Genomic DNA, 18,253 nt, shown 5'->3' on the forward strand with positions numbered 1-18,253 from the left:
CGATTGTGAAAGTTGTAATAATTCTGAGGAAATTCTAAAGTAATTGAATAGACCCGACGCAGTGTGGTCACAGAATTATTTCACAACGATTGTGTTTTATAGTGTAGTAGATTAGTAAATCTAACACTGTGGCTCTGTGAAATTTAAAACAAGAACCCGAAGCAGTGTGGTTTTGCCCGACGTACTATGGCAGTGTTTTAAATTTTATAAATATTGTTTAAGCCCAAAGTACTGTGGATAAGTAAACTGTTTTAAGAAAATAACATAAAACCCGACGTAGTGTGGTTTTGTCCGACGTACTGTGACGTGTTATTTAAAAAAAAAACTGTTTTGTGTAGTGAAATTTAAGGTCCAAAGGACTGCGGCTATGGTTAAGTTAAGCCTCGGGGCTATTTTGTTCATTTGCGTCCGAAGTACTGGAGCTGTGAATAATTAAACTAACGGATATCTTAAAGGAACTAGATAACGTGTAGTTATTTAAAATCAGACTTTGTGAATAACAATTAGATCACGAGATACTCTAAAGCCCGATAAGACTTTTGAAAATGGAAGAAATTATTCTTAAATACATTGCTAAACATGGTTCTCAGGGAATGTTTGATGGAATAGAGAATATTGTTGATAAACCGTACAAGTGGGCTATCTCTAAGTTTGAAAATGATCCCAAAATGCCTAAGAACAAAAATGGGAAAATTGCTAATGCGCTTCAAGCACTTTTTGCTTCATACAAAGTAACGAGGAGGAGACTAGATGAGTTAGAGGCTGAAAATGAGCGACTCAGTGTTGGGGTAATTTCTACCATAAAATTACCTGGCTAGTGACATGATATGGAAAGAAGAAAAGGTCAAGATGCAGAATGAGATTGCACTTCTGAGAACTAACAATAGTTTGCTTAAATCATCTGTGAAAACATTGTCCAACAATTTGGAGGAAGCAAAGGCAGCGTATCAGTTTATGATAAAGAGTGGCACAACTGAGGAAAACTGTAGTAAGACATTATTAGGTGTCACATTGTGTAACCCAATTCCAGAAATGCCAGATTTGCAGGAAGACAGAGCTGAGGGTTGGGAAAAAGATACTCAGTCTTTTAGTAGCCAATACTCAGACTGTAGAGTCAGATTTCCCATGGCACCAGTCCATACTACTACCGCTATACGTGCTAGTGAAGGAAGAGAAGAACCAATAACCTCTACCATAGTCCGAGGATTTAATCCAACTGAACTAGAAACTGTGATCAATAATATTGGTAGATTTGATCCTGTCAAACAAGATCCACTAGATTTTCTGAAAAACTTGGAGGAATATGCTGAAGTGTACAATTTAACAGATGGTGATGCATGCGTTTTGTTGAGAATGTGCTTGCCTGACACTTTGTCTGGAGCCTTAACTCAGAAAGTAAAGGACCGAAAGGCTAATAAGTCAGAGAGGAAAAAGGCACTGCTTGAAGTCTTAGGTGTGATGTCAGTTAATTGGGATAAAATATCTGAAATGCACATGAGGAAAGGGGAGCATCCAGCTGCATTTTCAGAACGATTATTGGAGATGTTTAAAACTTTCAGTGGGAATCCTGATATTACTAAGAATGATGTCAGTTTCAAGTCTGCCTTGATTAACAAATGTGACCCACTCACCTGGTCTGCTGTGACAATGCTTGTGACACCACTCTCTGAATATAATGACATTATTGGTAAAATGACACAGTTTTACAACAATAATGCTAATGCAAATAGTCAAATGAAAACTGTCAAATCTAGACATCCAGTTGCTGCCTTTGGTGGGAGAGAATGTTCTACTACATTGTCTAATGGTTTCCATCATAGACCAAGGAGATTTACAAGAATAAATTCAGAAGGTATTATTCTTTGCTATGCATGTGGAAAAGCTGGTCACATTGCTAGACATTGTCAAGACAATGAGAGACCTCTTCAAAGCTTTGTCTGTCATGCATGTGGAAAGGATGGTCACATTGCAAGGCACTGTTTGGAGAAAAGAAAGGAAGATCAGGAAGTTGTTTGTTTTGCTTGTGGACTGATGGGGCACAAGGCAAGACAGTGTCACTTTTCACACAAAAGAAAGATGGGCTATCGTGGTTTGCTCAAGAAAATAGGCAATTTAGAAACCCAGTTGGAACTGTTGCAAGGAAATAAAGAAGCGATTCACACCTTGTCAAACATATCACCGCATGAGCAACAAGACTGTAGCTCAGTCACAAGCAGATGCTGATGCAAATTAGAATTAGTTTTATGATAGTAACACATTTTAGAAAAGGGTTTACTATCAAAAGGGGGGTGATTCTTTATGATTTATGGAACATGTTTTATTAGCATTGCTATGTGGGTGTAATTTATAATAAATGTTTTGATGGCATTATGTTTAGAAATAATTTTTCAAAAAACATTACAGATGTTTGATGTTTTGAGATTAAACTTCTGTGACTTTGATGTTTGAATGTGAAAAGATGATTGTGGGGGAAAGGGGGGCAACCTCTTCTCTTGATAATTGTTTCAGATAAGCATCAAGATGTTTTGTCTGAAACGTGTAACCTCCTGGAGAAAGATGGCATGGTCGTTTGAAGGACGAGAAGGAAGTAGAACCAGTGGAGCCAGGGGATTTCCTCAAGAAAAAGAACACAATACAGAGATTTTCAGACCTGCAAGATCCAGAACTCCAGACCTAAAAGACTTAGAAACCCTGAGACCCACCATGGGATGGATGGAACTGATGAAGAGACACAGACTTGAACAACACCAGTGACTGCTTCTTCTAGAAGGACTTACAGTATGGTCCATGTGAAAAAGAATGGACAATGAGAAAAGAAACAAGAAGAGATCAAACCATTTCAGAGACTACGGACAGCAGTCTTTGCACATAGATGGAAAACAAGTGGGCAGAAGACATACCCACTCAAAGAAATGCGCAAAGACACAGACGTCCTGCACATGAAGAGACAAATATATGCGTACTCATTCACATTAGATATATTATTGTCTATTGGATGCACACATGTGGATAAAGGATGCCCACACTGAGAAAATGGACACAAAACACATGACAAAATGAAAACACACAAACACACACACACACACACACACACAGTCTATTGATTGTTGATTGTTTGAATTGATCAAAACTAAAACAATATGCTAACATCACTGATACACATTGTGAGCCCAACAAGGCCTTGAAGAAAAAGACAAAGATTTTGGCAAAACAAATGCATGATGGAGATTTAGATATTGCCTTTGCTGGTTTAATTTGGAATGTAACCTTTAAAACAGCTGTATGTGTATGTATGCATTCTTATTATCAGTCAGTACATTATGTTATGCTGTATGTGTTCCATGTTGAAACGTCAGGTTGAAGATAATTCTATGATCAAAATTGGACGTTCCCGTTGGATGTGATGGTTCTTGATTACCTCTCTCAAACCCAAGAAATAATTCTTTAAATTTTAAATAATTAAAAAAAAAAAATTCTTAACACCAACTATGATAATTCTGCTCAAGTGAAGTAGAGCTGTAACCAGTGTGCATGAGGTGTCATTCCTATGACGGGTAAGATTCTCCGATGGCCATAGGGGGACAACCTAAGCCAGGATGGCACCGCCACTGGGCACTTGCCCACCAGGAAAGGGAGGTGTTATTTAGGAAAAGGGAGTGGATGTGATGCTACTTATGGGCCAAGAGCATCAAAGGGGGGTCTGTAAGAAATTATAGTCTGCTCCGATCCAACTTCCACTCCAATATAGATGTATTGAAATGTTCCTTCACTTAAAAGAGCTTATTTATCATAGAATTAATTCCTTACAATCTTAAAAGTATCACAGAGTCACGTTTATTACCTATAGCGTGGGAATGACAGCGGGTATTCAAGAACCATCTTGATTAGGGTCTTCAAAGAGATGTTATCACCTTAAACATTTGGCCGTTCTTATTTGAAAGAAGATCAAAGACATGGACACAGAGGTACCACTTTTAGTTCTATTCAATTTACATTTAAGATAGAGTTTCAGCTCCGCGCTGAGAGAGAAGACGAATTTGTTATTCTCAATTTACATTTAAGAGAGAGCTTCATTTACATGCTGAGGGGAAAGACAGATGTAAGACGGTATAAAATGTTTACGCTGGGATGAGTTCGGGGTTCATTCTGACGCCAGTGAACCCAAGGTGCTTCGTGTCCCTTGCCACTGCTATGCTGTAATAAACTTCATTTTTGAGATCTTCGACATCTACATCATTTTTTCTTACAGTTGTAAACGAATTCAACCCAAGCGCTCTTTGGTGACGTCGATGATTACGTTACGGTTGATCATCTGTCCATCATCGTATAAAGCCCGCTCTGACAATTTGATTGGTCCGAACAGCTTTGGCTCGGGCATACTTGCTCCACAACGGATCAAGTCCAGACCGAACTTCCCATTATGGGCGGGGATAAGCTCGGCTGGCATCCAGGCTAATTTAGCTCCTCAGTATTTGAAGGAATTGATTTAGAAATATGAGCCGAAACGGTTTTATAAGGTCAGCTGGCCTTACCGATTCCTTGGACCGAACAGAAAGCGGGTGGCGATAGAGCATTTGCAGCAGCAGCTCCTCAACTGTGGAAGTTTCCTCTTTTTCTCAGATTGGCACCCAAGCTAAGTGTTTTAAGCGCAAGTTAAAAGAATATTTCCTCGCTTTCGCATATGATGAGGCAGGGTAACCATAACTGGCTGTGAATTGCACATGAGGGGTTTCATTTATTTATTTTATGTTATTTGTAGGTTTTTATTTCTGTCTTTTATGGTTGGGATTGTCTTTGTATGTGGTTTGTAAAATTGCACAGCACTTTGGTCAACGTACTGTTGTTTAAAATAGTGCTTAATAAATAAACAATACAATACATTTGTGTTTCAGCATTCAGACCTGTCAACTTCCGGCTTTGGCTGTTTGGCTGACCAATGACAGGCGTGTTCATTATTTTTGCACTTCACCTTTAAATGAGTCATTGTTTTTTTCACATTATAGTAATGAGAATGAGGTTTGTTTTTGGATTATTATTATAATTTTTTTTAAATGTTGCATTATGGTGTAAAAGGTAAAATGCTTTAATTGCATTAAATGCTAAATGCCACAATGCACAACATCTTAATAGGATTCTTTAAGCATAATATTTTGCTGTAAAATGATGTGGAAAAGACAGGTTTCGTGAGATTCCACCTAAGAAAATGTAGCGATAGGATAGACTGAGAGACGGCGCACTGTGACCACATCACAGCCAGACAGATCATAGCTGGAGGAAAGATGAGAGAGACAGTGAAGAAGGGTTGGGAAAACCACAGATGGTGAATCACTGGAGGGATGGAACCTAAAACTGAAATGATCTTTGCCTTTGATGGAGGAGATGATGATGAAACCTGCTGCATCAGAAACCAGGGACAGTCATTATATAGTCTGCAATTCTCCATTGTGTAGAGGAGGTGGTGATGTACTTGCAGTGTGCTTTCAGCTGTTGGGAACCTTTTTGCCCTTTAACAAGGCACTCAATGTACTGTAAAGGCTCACAACACGCTCCATTCCATTGACTTGCATTCAAAAGAAGTTGTGGAATTTTTTGCATTCCAAAGTTCAAGTTTGGTGAACTCTGACCTGTAAATACGAACCAGAGGCACATTAAAGTTCAAAACGGTGCGCAACGTTTTGCCACGGTTTCCGGGTTGAACGTCATGTTTCCTGGAAACGGCGTGCACCGGGGTTTTAGATGCGCTTTCTCTTGTTTGGTGGGCGTGTCAGAACTGCAGTCCAATCAGCAGCAACATGTATATAAAGCACGCGGTATTAAAGTGAACTCGCACAATGGGTTCAAGGAAAGTACTTTACAAATGTGTTCGATGCAGTTCAGTATACGCAACAACTGAGGATATTAGAAGACATGTTTGTCGTAAGTTTTATTGTAAAAATATAGGATATCATATAGTTGTTTATATTTATATTTTTAGCTTCATTGCAAGTAAACAATGGTATTTAAGTGCTTTTCCTAAAAATGAGAAAGAAAATACAGGGTATTAAAACAGTATGAACTACAAATAAAGTCAGTCCGTGAGGCTAAATAGATGTGTTTGAGTCTGATGTGTGCTTCCATTTCAGTTTCAGCAATCCCTTCACTCGATTCGGGATGTTCTCTTGTGTTCTAGGCGGCAAGTGCAGTAACTGTAACATCGGGCATATTTTGTAGTATTAAACATATTTATACCGACTTCATCAGGCTCCGAAAATTCTTCACAAAGAACACAAAGAATGGCCTTCTCAGCTGCCATAGTTGCAACTCTTGCGTCATCAGAACAGTGCGTTCAACGCATCACCGTTTCTGTTTAAAAAACATTGTGCAAGACGTGTGACCAATAGAATAACAATACATGACAACGTGACGACTTTTTGCAGTAGAGTAGATTTTATATTTATGGGTTATATTTATGGGAAACACTCAGTTTCAGTCAATCTCATGTTAATCTTGAGTACCTATAGAGTAATATTGCATCCATCATATCTCCAAAAAGTCTTTAGTTTTATTATATTTATAAAAGAAAGATAGGCTGTACCGAGTCTTTCCGGAAAAAGCCGAGCGGGTGGAGGCGTGCCGTGTGGGCGGAGCTAACACGCCGATAGACACACACAGATATTTGAAGCAGTTCTACTCACCGCCTGCGGTTCCAACGCAAGACCGTTAACCTTTAGTGTTGGGACTGCTCCATCCTTGAGAACTAAACGATTAGCAAATCCGGCTTCGAACTGGGCCTTGTTTATAAAAAAATCATCCTCGAAATGCATGGAACAAACAAGAACACTTGCACAACTGTGTTGATGTTCTGGAAAAACAAACTCCATCCACTGGTCCCTTAACGCTTGATTCTTTGGGAATCTGTGCAGTGTTGTCTTGCCTTGGTAACCGAAAACACACTTCTTTGGTGACATATTGCAGCGCAGCCGATGCACAGCGCTTTGATGGGCATAGACTACGTTTACATGCAGCTCATTTATGTACATCTATTCAAATCATGTCATTATAAAACTCTACATATCAGCCTGCTGGCTTAGCTTTACATATTTTGCAGTTTCATTCAAATCCTATAAAGACAAAGGCATACACTAAAGTATGGTTTAAGCCGCACTTTCCAAAGGTTATATCGAGGCTGCATCTCATTAATCTGCAACTCATGACCGTAATCTGGCATGTTAACCCTGTTTTAACCTCTTCTTGACTGGTTTTTGTGTCCCAGGCTTATATGCGTTCACTCATGAGGCTCAAGTTTTTTTGCAGAATATAGTAAAGGATTATGATTTTGATGGTTACATTAGTGCACTTATGGAAGTGCAGTGTCAAAAGATGAGCATACACTCATTTTCAAAAGTATGGCATCAAGATGTAAATATTACACTTCACGTGTGATAAAATTGCTCACTAACCTTGTCTTTATGAAGTTATATCCAATTTTTCAACTTCTGCTCATGCATGTATATGATATGCTGATGAACTTTTATATAACACAATATATAAAACTTGATATAACAATGTTGTTATAAACACAGTGTGCATTAGTGCATGTTGTAATGTGATATTATTACAGAAGGTTGATAATTGCTTGCTCTTTATGCAAAATGAAGAATCCATTGCTTGTGAATTGAACACCGTAACCCTCTCTCTCTCTCTGTGTTTCTCTTATGAGTGAGAATAAATGTAGTTTCTTCTTTAAAGGCTCTGAAGACAATAGGACGTGAGGCTGTCACTGACTGACACATGAGGTAATCTGTGCTTTAATAGTGTTGACAGCGTCCCCATAGGGCATCTGTGCATCAGTGCTGAGATCCTCCACGCTTCTCCTCGTGGCTAGAGATGCTAGATGAATCTGAAGTTTCTGTTCGCTTTTTCACTGACCTGCTTTTGTAGAAATGAGATGAAATCTGCTGATGCATCTCTCCTGTCTCATGACCGTGGGCTTTTAGAGACAGTGCGGACCGCTGGTCTCAGCAGAAAGATGATGAAATGATTGACAGAACATCCATTTTTTTTATAATATTGCAAAATACACTTACAGTATATGTGCATTAGTAGTACTGATCATTTTAGGAGGGAACGGAAAAAAATAGTTTGCATAAAAAAATAGGTTATTTTGGACTATTTACATTTTTTGCATTGAAATAGGAAAAAAATGACTTACATTTTATATAATAAACTTTTGATTAGATTTTAAGGTCAATTTTATGACATTCCCCCATAAAATCTTCATTACTATCATTTATTTTAGTAAAAAATTGCTAAATTACGGTGATTTTTAAAAACCAGCATCATTTTAACAAAAATAACATGGTGTAAATACTTGTGGCTTTTTTATATTGTATTCATGAGAATGCGTGTGAAATGTGCTTCATTGTAATGAAAATAATGCCAGAATTAACCTAAAAATAGGTTTAATTTTCTTTGATATATATGTGTGTGTGTGTGTGTGTGTGTGTGTGTGTGTGTGTGTGTGTGTGTGTGTGTGTGTGTGTGTGTGTGTGTGTGTGTGTGTGTGTGTGTCTCTTTTGATATCGGTGGGAAATACGACTTGGACTTTTTTTTGCCAGTTATCGTGAGATTCACCCACACATGTGACACTTGAAATGAGTGAGCAGAGATAACAGCCAATCTCAGGGTCATTCTCGTGTGAGAATAGTTTCCCGCTGTCAGAGGAAGTTAACTGAAGTCTATTCCTTACAAGAGACTGCCAGGTCAAAGGTCAACAGGCTCAATCTGTGCCAGTGATTGAGACATGAAGCAGATCTTTGTGAAGATCCTCACACAGACACTTCATTCTGCGGTTACTGCCATGATTCTGTGCACAGGCGTAACTATCGGTAAGCAGGGTACGCAGTTGCTTACGGGCCCGGACCAATCAGGGGCCCGCGTGTGACTGGAAGATATTGATTGACAGCCGGGCCCCCTAACGCATTTTACTACGTTTAGTCTGATCGCATTTTACTTTATCGCGAATTTATTTGAATAAATAATGACAACAACATAGTGTACTGATCATTAGATACAACAAGTATGAAAAGACCAATGATGGATTTTGGTGTAATTTGTTTCGAATTGGGACTGGGGAATCCCCGGGTTGGTAAGTGAACATGAGTATTGTGTGCAAAACAGTAAAAACGATGAACTTGAGACAGACAATATCGACAGGCTACTCCTGATTTTGTCAGTCATCTCATCTCTTATATGCTGTGTCTCTATGATCATAATTAGCCGCTTTCCGACCAAGTAGTTACAGGAACTTAGTTATAGGAACTGTCCACTTCTAAACAGTTCTAAGAACTACTCTCCCCCAAACTCGGTTTTGCTGTTTGCGTTCACACTGGCCAAGTGGCCATAGGAACTGGTAGGAGGGGTAAGGGAGTGACGCAAGCACGGCGGCGGCGGCGGCGGCGCCACATACAACAACAACAAACCAGCATGGAGGAGGCTATCGGAATGTTCCTGTTCTGCCTTGCCGGGAGCTTAATAACGAGTACGAACGGTGGCGTTTAAAGACTATGCTTGAGTTCTGTACAGAGAAACAAAGAAGACGAAGGCTCCAGCGTAATATGATCTTAAGTAATATAATGGAAGAAGATAGAAGAGCAGAGCGCAGGAGACGAACAAAACGACGGGTAAGTTTAGCAAGCATAGCAATTAGCTGGTTGAATGAGTTATGTTATGAGTTAGCATAGCATAGGCGAATTGCAACAGACAGTGAATAAAATGTGTTGACACTGGGCGTGACTTATAAGTTGAACCAATCAACGTAGACCTAGGGAAAGGGAACTAAAAAAAGTCCTCGCTCTAGACTAGGTACTGAAAGAGTTATAGGAACTACGGTCTGAGAAACTAAAAAATCCCCAACTTAGTCCGGTCGGAACACGCGAAAAAAAAGGTTATAGGAACGTTAGGTTCTAGGAACTGCAAAAGTCCCTCCGGTCGGAAAGCGGCTATTGTCCTATTCATGGTAGCCTACTCGTGGACATTGCGTCATCACGTGCTGTAGGGGGGCCCGCCTTGATAATCCTGCATAAGGGCCCGGTGTTGGCTCGTTACGCCACTGATTCTGTGCATGTCTCATAGGCCCCATTTACACTGCATGGTTCAAGAAGTGACCCAAATCCGATTTTTTCCTCTCATGTGGCACAAATCGGATATGACCGGTGAACGTGTAAGCAGGAAAAAACCGCATGGATTCTGATTTTCTCAGATCGGATTCAGGCCTCACTCATATGTGGTAATAAATCGGATATGAATCGGATACGTGCATTTGCGTGTGCCATGTAAGCAGACAAATCGGATATTCCCCAGTAAATGCGAGTCGTATGTCATTAAAAAAGTGACGTCAACTCAGCTGGACACCACCAACTGAGATCACATGACTAACGCCGCCTTCAACCTGGCAGTTGAAATCAGCTCCGTAATACGCAATACGCCCCCAACGGACGTCGTACTACACAGTGAAAAGCGTCGGAAGCGGGTAGAACAAAAATGGCGGAGAGATTAGAAAGGTGGATTCTGTCAGTTCTGTATGATCTCTCTGATGAGGGTTATATAGATATTAATAGGAAGGCTGCTGCGTGAGGAAAGTTGCTCAGGACGTTGACATGTCAGGTCGGCTAAAAAATGTGATATAGTGGTATAATTTATACCACTATATCACATTTAGTTCGATGTCTGCCTACAATTTAATTGTATTAACTGCCCTAATAACGTTAGCAAATCATGAAAATAAAAAAATTACATGACAACTTATCGTTATAAAATCATTATTTATTTTATTAAAAGTTAAGAATTCAGGTTTGTTTATCAGTATCATAGCAACGCTAACTTCCGCTGGAATTGTCAGATAGGAACCGTCCGTAGCTTTTCGCAAGAGTTCAATTTTTTGAACGCAGCGTCCGGATGACCAACGGACACGATTTTCTTCGCGCCGCACTCGGTCGGACCCGTTTCGGACCCATTCGCATATGGTCTGCGAATCTCCATAGGAAATGAATGACTTCTGGACGTTTCGGAGCCGTATCGGAGCTGATTTCAACTGCCAGTGTGAAGGCGGCGTAAGATAAAAAGCTTAATGACTTTTAAAAATATTGTGGAAAGCAAAACACTGGATAATTTTATTCGCATCTGCATCCATTGTATTTTGTGCTGTTTTACTTCCTTTTCCGGGTCAGAACGTCTACATTTGGTAGTTTCAGCAGTGTATAGTGTAAATGCAAAAATCGGATACGGGTCACTTTTAAAAGATGATGTAACCGGGTCGTCAAAAAAATCGGATATAGTCAGAAAATCGGATTTGGGCATCACGACCTGCAGTGTAAATGCAGCCATAATCACTGTGTTTTACAGTGGATTTCACTTCATGTGGACAGATGTAAAGTGTTGCTTGGTAGCTCGATCCGAGGCCAGCTCTGTATTGGCCCAAGTTGAGGAAACACTCGGTGAAATGTTTGGAAATTTCCAGAGAAAATAAAATTGACCCATTGTTTCTTCAGAGGCTCAGATGAAGGAACTAAAAAAATACTTTTGTGTTCATGTGTACATCCACACTGAGCAACTGCCATGCTTCGGCTGCGCAGTTCCGCCTGGCATTGAGGGCTGGCATTATGCAAATATTTGGAGGCGTACATATTAATGATCCCGACTATTGCGTCACAGTCGGTATTGTGTGGAGAACCGACCGTTTTTCAGGGGTGTTTTTCATAAACGTGAATTAAATGAGAACGCCAAAATAGTCCAGTTTGAGATTCACTCTATGTCATGTCCATGCACTGAACTCTTGTTATTTGACTATACCAAGGTAAATTCAATTTTGAATTATAGGTCACCTTTAAGCTAATTGCTTGCACAGAATATGATGGCATTATAATATAACAATGCAACATGTAACGATAAAGTTGGCAGTGGCTTCATAAATTAATTAAAAACATTAAAAAACAAAGTACATCTGATGCACATTTGTTTGTTCTTCATTTTCTAGAATAAGAGTTTAAGAACCTTACTGTATTTTTGTGTAATTAATTAAGAGAAAGTAGCCTACTCCGCCATCTTACTCTGACGAAAGTGACTTGAACGCGCCGGCCGTCGTAAACACGACTTCCCACCTCGTATGTACGAACTTCCCAGGAGGACTTGAACGCATCACTAGTTGATATATTAAACTTTTGCCGTATCCGATCGTCTAAACTCAAAACACATCTTCCTTTTTTAAGAATGACTTTAAAGCTGCAGTCCGTATCTTTTCCTCTTTGTCGCCATCTCTCTGTTCGAAATCTGTAACTGCAGTGATTCGCGGAATTATCATCTTTACGTGGGTTGTAAATCGGCATGAAACAGCGCGGATGAACACAGTGCTTTGAGGCGAGTGCTGCTGTCAGTCACCGCGCTGTGTGGATACTGTCATACAGAATCACAGATTCACTTTTTGAAAGTTTGACCAACATAAGAATTTTCATAAGAAAATGTCTTCTGAACAAGTTAGTAAAATCCATTTTTGTTCTGACCAACTAAGGGGGAAAAAGCATTCGACATGATAAGCTTCGTTAGATTTAATCAACGCGATTTACAGCAACCGTGCAAATTATAGCCTACTTTGTTCTCAAATTGTTCATGTTAACAACATCACATCAGCATTGCGTGACTAATGTTAAATTTAATGTGTTTTATGGTTACCTGCGTAGTTTAGAATTCATATTCTCCATAATAGCAAAACGAGAAAGGCACAACAAAGGAAACACCATAACTGTGTGAATTAAGAAAACGTACTGTTACACGATTGAACTATTGAAATGTCTTACTTGTTCAGCAGAAAAAGCCATCTTTTCTTCCGTTTTGAACCCCTTCAAAACACGGAGTTCACGCACTTTTCAAAAGCCCCGCCGATGTTTAATCCTTGTGTTCGCATGAGACGGTTTCTTTCTCTTTCTCTAGCCACCTTAAATCCGAAGTACGAAGTCTTTTGGGTTTTATAACTGCTGAATCTCCAGTTGACACTGATGATTGTTGTTTGGATCTTTCTGGATCCGCCATAAGTTTAATTCTGTAAAGTGCTGCGAGAAAAGCCTATACATCTAAACATCTCGTCACGCGCAGTATAGCCGGCTAGCCGAAACTCCTTCTTTATGTGTACGGGTGTGACGTCATGACGCAAAGACATGCTCGAATTTCCCGCGGAAACCCACCAGTACCACTGGAATTAAAATCATTATTACAAGCTAACCGTTTTGAATCTAGCTATGGCAAGCAGATAGTTTTGACCACTGGCAGAATAAGTTTTTTTTAATAGAATTATTTTGGATTATTTTTAACTTAAAAAAGTTACGGACTGCAGCTTTAAGTTACGTTCTCTTAACTCCAAGTCCTCCAGAGTAGCGGCCAAATCCGATTCGAAAGACCGCTGTTCGCCAACAGCATCTTCTTTGTTTTAGCAGGGAAATCACCTATGGAAATCACGCGGAACCGTCACATCTCTGCCGTCATTGTTAAGCCCGCCCACCAACTCTATACACGATGTGATTGGCCTGACCAGAGTTTGGTTTTTCCATCTCGAAAAGCCAAGGGAGAGTTGCTAGACCACACTTTGCTGCAAAATAATTTTTGCTGCCGCTAGGGTGCGTCTAGATTTCTAGGCTAAATCAAACATATTCCCAAAAACAATTCTGATTGGCTGTCAGTGTTTTTATCATCATCAGCGGTTAAAGACTGATCGTTCCTGTGCCGTTATCGTTTTAGTTTTACACTGTTCTTATACTGTATAATCAGAACGATTAAAACTTTATCTTTATCATTATCATCATTTGCATTGTGTTGTTTTTCTCGCATCTCTCTGGAATTGAGTTTAACCTGCTGTGACGTCACGTTTGCCCTTCGTACACAGGAATAATGACTTCCCTCCGCGCGCTTATATCTGTGTTTATAAATATAATATGTGCATATGTATGCGATGTGTGTGTCAGGAGCGATTACGGGTCGGACTGAGGGAGTCGTCCATGAGAGCATTGGCATCCTAACGGGGAAATCAGGTGCTGTGGGACAGATGTCTTATTACTGCTGCTCGGCAGGACACACACACACACACACACACACACTGAGGCTCGAGCCTCGGATTCGCTGCGAGTGAAGGAATTACTTCCCATCGATCAGTGACCGCCTGAAACACTCCGCAGGGAATGACATCATCTTAGACGGAGAGACTCTTCAGAAAGCGCGAGGAGGTGTGTGTTTCTGGGTGATTTCTGCTCTTCATTAACAGCAGAATAATGTGCTGAGAGCTTTAGGAATATCTGCTCGTGTGTGTGTGTGAAACTAAAGAGCAATTCACGCTGGATTCCCTCATTTCCCCTCATCTTTTATACACCTTTCGTCCACAGGTTTTCTCAGTGGGCACTTTGGCAAAACAAAAACCAAAAGGATTATTAATTATGAATGCTAAATTCATCCTCGGCCTCTAGAATGAGTCGTTTTCGCATCTAATTTTTACATCATGATATGAGCCCTTTATTTATTTATGGTTTACTAATTTAGTAGCCTATTTTATAGTTTTATTTATTTTTCAATTTAAATAATGTTTTAAAAGATTTTTTTAAAGGGTTCATGACATGAGAAATCAAATTTGTTTTGATCTATTGACATATAAGAGGTCTGTGTACCATTAAAACATCCTGCAAGTTTCATAGCTTAAAATGTCTCATCAAGCTCCAAAAATGGCTCGTTTGGATATTGTGGAATCTGTGACGTCACGCGGGCAAATGCATTTGCATATGACTTCCCCTAGAGCAGGGGTCACCAAACTAAGGCCCGCGGGCCAACTCAGGCCCGCCACCCCCCATTGACTGGCCCCCCAGCCCCTCTGCCCCCCACTACTTAACCCAACAACGCACGCGCAGGCAACAGCAAAATGTCTAGCGTTAAACGAAAAGTTGATAGAGAGTGCAGAGTTTTCAAAGAACAGTGGACCAACGATTGTTTTTTTTTGTTCAGTGTAAGGACCAAGGATGTAGTGGAGGCTAAACGCACGTAAACGCCGTTTATGCACCTCCCAATATTCGGAAATAGCGTTTACCCACCTCCAAAGTGCGTTTATCCACCTCTAAATAGCTATAAATTAAGCTTATGTCGTTTTAGTTTAATATTGTTAATTATTAGTTTCATAGGTTGTTAAACCTAAGACGAACTCTTTCATATTGCGCCGCATTACTGTCAGTGTTGTTGACTATTACTGACGGTAAGGTTGCGCTGTTGACGCTCGCGCAGCCTCTCGAGGAGAAATCTACACAAATGAGCGCACACACACAGTCAGTTTTTATATTTTTAACATATGTTAAGCAACCTCAATTATTTTTCCTGAACACCATCACGATTGAAAATGTGACATTGATTTCCTACAACAGTTCGATAAACACATAAAATTAAGTCACTTACATTTTAGATGCAATATTGGCTGTTTCTGTTCTGTTTCAGCAGCGAAACAGCAGAACCACGGCACATCTCACAGGAACACTCAACCTGTTTTCATTACTGAATGATTCAGCATTTTGAACGAATCGATTGAGTCAAAGATTCAATGACCCATTCATAAACATCTGTCTCAATCTTGAATGAATCAGCCGTTTGAACAAATCGTTTGAATGAATGAATTAATGACTCACTCATTAAGACGGTCGCCTGCCGCCACCTACTGGCGGTTTGTGTTATGTTTAAAAGTAGATCATTCTTTCCAACATTTCTTATTTGTAAATTTAAATCAATTTCATAACATAATTTTATGCAATTGTAATTTTCCAGTGTAAATGATTTAATTTGATCCGCCCTATAGTGTCTTATTATTCGAAATAATTGAATTTATTGATCAAATTTAGGAATTTAAAATGAAAGATGAAGCATACATTTAATAATATTGGGGGAGGGGATGCCCTTTAAAGGTGCAAATATTGCAATATGCCGATTTAAATATCAAAGCTAATTGAACACTGATGAGAATATTGTTTCAGAATAAATTAACACACAAAAAAAATAATAATAATAATCTGGACGAGAAACTTTTTTACTCGGACAACAGATTTACTTGTCCGAAGGACAAGCGTATGAAAAGGCTTAATGTCGAGCCCTGCCTATAGCAATGTCATCAGGATACACATAGACCGGTAGGCAGTGGCCCACCTTACTGGGTGACCACGTCGTGGTCCACCAGAATTTATAGTTTAACTTACTCACCTCTTTTTTACCACTACACCTCTGGTAAGGACTATGCAGTTTGTATTATTTGTAAAGAAAGTGTGACGGTTTTCAAAGAATATAATCTGCATCGTCACCACGAAACCCGCCACAAAGAGTATGCTAGCTTGCGAGGGCAAGCAAGAGTAGACAGGATTCGGAGGACGATAGGCGGACTGGCTGCACAACAGAATGTATTCCTTCGCCAAACTCGGAATCAAGTGTTGATATAGTAGTGTGGATATAGTAGTGGGGATGGCTGTGCCAGGCTAGTAATCTCTACTACACAATGAGGCCTGCTGGTGGTCATTTTTGTCTGGGTCATACAATTCTATGTTATATAGCTGACCCAGCCCCCCCATCACAGTCAGGAACGATAATGTGGCCCCCAGAGAAAAAAGTTTGGTGACCCCTGCCCTAGAGCAAGACATCAATGGCCCTGTCCCAAATGGCGCACTTCATGCGGACTTTCGGTCTCGTGGACTTAGACTGCGCGTGCTTGCCGAGTCTACGAGTCCGTAGGCCGTCCCATTTAGCATTTTAACGCTCTGAAGTGTGCTCAGCAGCGCCCCCTGTGTACCCTTGAAGCGGCCTTCCGCGAAGCCCACATAGATGCAGGCTCCACGCACTTTAACTACCCAGGAATCCTTGCGAAAGGCCAATCAGACAACGGATGGGAGGAGATTTCGCTCACGGACAATTGTTAACATGGCTGAGTATCATTACGGTTTTTATGACAAGTTTATACAAACATTATGATCATGACCAGTGGTTGATGTCTCAAACATAGGCTAATAATAGCGAGCTGAATAATACGATCGCATTATGATTCATTAAATAAATAGAACAGAATGTCAGGGCTTTACTGAGTCATATGTAAACACAACAACAATAGGCAGCATATTTCCCCGAACCTGTCGCTCCTGTCCATAACAACAATCAGACCGTCTTCCTGTTTCCGGCGTGACGATCGAGTCTGTCCCAAAAATACCTCTCAATGCGGACTCGCGCTAAGGGCCCTATAGGTCTGCACTACATGACGTCACCGAATTGTGGACTCTGAGGAAGTCCACAAGTCCGGAGTGTGCCATTTGGGACAGGGCCAATGAATAGTTATACCAAAGTCCCTTTAAGACAAGTCATTTCACTCGGCGGCCATCTTTAAAACGCCTCTCGGGCATGCAAGTGCAGCTCCTATCTCTCTTTAAATGGGGAAACATCAGATTCTCCAAAACTGTTCGCCAGGCTTACGATTAAATTTCATATTTGAAATCGCCAATGAAATCTGACAACAACGGTCTCATAAAGTTTGTTTCTAAATGCTGGAATCATGAAAGAAAACGAAATTTTTCAGGGTGGATCAAGCTATACGCGTGTTTCTAACGGCAGCTGGTGTGACGCGATGACTTTACCAATCAGCGATTGGCTCTTATTTAGAAGGCGGGACATATTCCGCCATATTGAGCGTCCCCATTCAAAACAATACGAGAGACATGTTTCATGTTATTCTATAGTCTTTGGTTACACATCATCCCACCATAGGCCCCGTTTACTTAACTGAACTTGTAATTATTACTTTTGTTATCAGTATTGTTATTGTATTTTCTTTTTAAAAGCCTCCCGTGGACAGGTGTTGAAAATTAGCATGTGTGCTAAAACACCCAAGCAAATGCATATGGTTCGTCCAGTCTAATTGTAATGTCCATGTAAAATAAAATAAAAAAGTCTGACACTGGCCTTCATCGGATGCAAGCGTCACGTTGCATCAAAAGCAAATAAAAGCCATTATAATCACTGATGCTGTCTACACTAAATACAGCATACAGATGTTCAGTTTCTGACGTACTTCACACACATGAGTCTTTTGACAACAGGACAAATGGAAGAGTAAAGGGAAGTTCGCTTTGACGTGTCCAGTTTAAACAGCTGGTTTGCGTCTCTGTACAGACTTCAGAAGGATCTCAGTGTTGGAAACAAGTGGATGGTTTATTTTAATGGCGTCCCGGAT

The sequence above is a fragment of the Rhinichthys klamathensis genome, unplaced genomic scaffold (genome assembly GCF_029890125.1).
Source record: "Rhinichthys klamathensis goyatoka isolate OS25496 unplaced genomic scaffold, OSU_Roscu_1.1 h1tg000352l_1, whole genome shotgun sequence".
Classification (NCBI taxonomy): Eukaryota; Metazoa; Chordata; class Actinopteri; order Cypriniformes; family Leuciscidae; genus Rhinichthys; species Rhinichthys klamathensis.